The sequence below is a fragment of the Vanellus vanellus genome (genome assembly GCF_965231255.1).
Source record: "Vanellus vanellus genome assembly, chromosome: 10".
Lineage (NCBI taxonomy): Eukaryota > Metazoa > Chordata > Aves > Charadriiformes > Charadriidae > Vanellus > Vanellus vanellus.
In genome coordinates this window covers 19,001,344-19,004,925 of record NC_138915.1, presented here as the reverse complement: position 1 = coordinate 19,004,925, position 3,582 = coordinate 19,001,344, and positions in this window count along the sequence as shown.

The following is a 3,582-nucleotide window of genomic DNA, read 5'->3' as shown; positions in this document are numbered from 1 at the left end:
CCTTTAAAAATCACAAATGCCAACACAGAGACATTATATCAAGACATCCCCAAGGGTAAGATGAATAAAAATTCCCTAGAGCCTGTAAATCTATTTGAAGGCGATAACCTAATCACTAGTATGCCTGTCAAATCGCAAGGAAAGTGATAAGTAAAACAGTAATTCTATGAAATATGGACTCTTACTTATCTAACTTGACCTTTCCTCCTGCTCTTTAACCTTTCTGCCCTTCACGTCTCAAAAAATGGTTGCGTACAAAGAATAATATAATACAGACTTCTAATTGGTAAGCTGGAGATGTTGAGCACTTCAATACTACATTGAATCTTTCACCTACTGAGGATCTGTTTGGAAGCCCACATAATAAAATGAGCATAATGCAGTTGTATTCAATTGACCATTTGTGCTTTTGTAAAAAGAAAGATTCCATGGGACAACAGGCCTTATACGATACTTTGAAGCTAAATTTTGGAAGTAATGTGGCCAAAAAAAAGTTAGCTAAGGTTGTACTGAGTTCTGTACTGCCCTAGTTATCTACTTTCAACTTTGAAACTGGGTCATTCCTCTGTATTACTCAAGTATTTCTGTCTTGCAATTCAGACAGCAATACAGACAAACCCAAAGAACAGAACAATAAACAACAATTGAACCAAGGTCAGAACAACAAGTTAGTTTGAATCACCTTTCTTTAATCAGTGTTGGTCCAGAACCTCTGGTGACCTGAGTGGATACCAGCTGTCAATGTAAAAGCTTGACCAGTTCCCCGCAATGAGAACTCTTGTTTTTCACAGATATGCTTAATAAACATTCTGATTAAATTCATGGGCCAATCAAGTATCCTAAATGATGGAAAGGATGATTAAATTTTAAAATTACCAAAGTGACTGAGGGATTTAAAAATACCTTCAGTCTTTAATGGTATGAGAGTTTTATACAAAAGTGACAATGAAAATGAAGAAATTGCACACTAAATTCAACACAAATGTTTTAATTTGAAGAAAAAAATAAGACGAGATTTTTTGTGTGTTAATTAATTTCTACTTAGTCAATAAAATAATAAATAAATATTAATGCTTGCCTGAGCAGTATTTCACATATAGAAATTGATCATATTCACTTCATTTAAGCTGTCTAATCAAAGTCATAGTTTGAACAATGGTACTGTGAAGTTCTACAGATTGACTTAATTGTATCCATGCTATTCCCATTAACTCAGCAGGTATAGTCATATATAGATAAAGATGCACATAAGCTTTTAGAAACAGGGACTCTATGAAAACTAATAAATGAATTAACCATTTTAATTTTAGCTGCTACTCACTCTTGATTACAATAAATCCAATATACTATAAATTACATCCATATATGAGTATATAAAGTATTTCTTGAGCCATAAGTTATTAGAGTCAGGAAAAAAATAATCAGTTAAAGACATAGAAATTTTTGTGTGCTAAAAAAATCACAGTGGAGTACATAGGTTTTTTGGTTTCTCATGAAAGCCCATGAATGCCCTCCTGTTATGTATTCCCACCTGAGCCACGTACATTGTTTGATTCTTCCACTCCCCACACAATTTGTAAATACTACATATGAAACAAATTAAATATTTGGGGAGCAGGACAGGACTGTAAACTTCTCAAGTTGTTCTGAAAATTATAATTTACAATTTACTTGGCAGTTTAATTTGGTTCCTTCAGGAGCCTGTTCTTAATAACAACTTGTGTGAAGCTAAAATCCTACAACTGATGATGTTCAGCAGTCAGCTTTCTTCCTATCATTTGTTTCTTCCTTTTTTGGCCAGCTCACAGTGTAATCAAATCCCTGCTAGCTCTTATATGCAAATTCCTTGGGCTGTTTCATGTATGTGTTTGTACTGATGAATTTGTTTGCATAGGCCTTAGAGAACTTGCTTGTTTTATTCATCTAAGTTATTATTGCTTGTCATGCTTTTTATTAAAAAAAAAGCATGTAGTGGAAGCTGGCCTCAGATACCTGCCAAGAGATTGAGGAATGCCCTCAGGTGGATTCTGGGAAATTTTCAATTAGTTTTTTTTCTATGAGCTTGTCCAATCTCTCATAGAAGCACATAAGAAATATCTTGGTTTATTTGTGTTTTTCTTTATTTGGCAGAAGAAGGTGAATATACTTATTAGGGAATGATTAACCAATATCCATCTTAGAACAGCACCTGAATCATTTAAAATGTATTTGTAGATAGCTTACTGGGTTCTGCCTGGGAATTTAGTAATATGTACTCAACAATGATTTGTTCTTGTTAGGCTTCCTGTTGGATTGTGAAGATATTGGAGAACAGAATAAGATGTTGCAGTGCATTTCTATTTCTAGATACTTACCTGAACTTGAACCTCTGGTCATGTATTTTAATGTGTTGCTATTTACATGCTTGTAGTGCCATAATTGGGCTATGAAAACTGTTTTCTATTTTGTGCATTACGTGAGGCAATGCAGTCTGTATCTATTAAAATGGGCAATTGCAGGAGATCACTTGGTGAAGTCTAGAAAAAGATAGTTTTTAACCTTCACCTAGGTTTATTTTTCCCTTTTCATATAGATATCCTTTTTCTTGCTTAAGAGTGCCTCTAGGCCCCAAGACAGATTTATGTAATTTTTATTATTGGTAGCTTCATTCTATAAGTAGTGAAATATACTATGCTGTTTGTATTACAATTTTATTATCAGTAGCTTTTAGTGTATTGGATGCTCCACTTAGTTTGTGGTAACAGTCTTTGGAATACTAAGTCAAGACTGGCAGTTCTTTTGTCTGTCAACTTGGAATGTTTCTTTTTTTTTTTCCACTGCACATAATATTTAGAAAAATTAAGACTAGAAGAGACCATCCGTGGTCCTACAATCTGACTTTCTGCTATACCTGATTATAGAATTTCACCTACATCAAATCCCAAACCTTCCTGGCTAAGCCCAGCCAGCTCTTTGAAAGGCATCAAAAGTAAGCTTTAAGGTAACTCATAGCTGATAAGTTTTGTATAGAACACAACAATGATGGGGTCTTTTGAATTGGTTCCAATCAGCTGGGTGTAAACCACATGTGAGTGAAAGGACGGTGCTTCAGCTGGTGTTTCCTTGTGTCGGCTTCCTGAAGGTCAGCCATACTGAGTTTTCCTGACAAGCTGAGGATTTATCTTTGAGTCTGGCTGGTGTTTATTACTCTGATAGGTAAAAAAAGCAGTCTCATCTCTGGCTTTTAGCTTCTCGGTGTGTTTTGGTTATGGCTGCTTTCCTTCATCTCACTCCTTGTTGCTGGTACCTAACTATGTATACTGCCCATTTACCCCAGCTATAGCCCTGTATTACACGTAGTGGAAAAATTCCATGTATGATCTGATGTATGTTGTAGGATCAGCTTCTGTTGGAGTTAGGTACTGACTGTATCTTTAGCTGGTTTTAATTACTTCAGATGTCTTTAATCGGTAGACTGATGTTAAGCTTTTGATAAAGTGTGTTTCTGGCCATGGGAGTTTTTTTATGTCGAATTTCTTCTATCACACTGGATACTTATTCACAAGTGGCTATTCTAGCCCTCCTTATTCATGTTGTCCACTC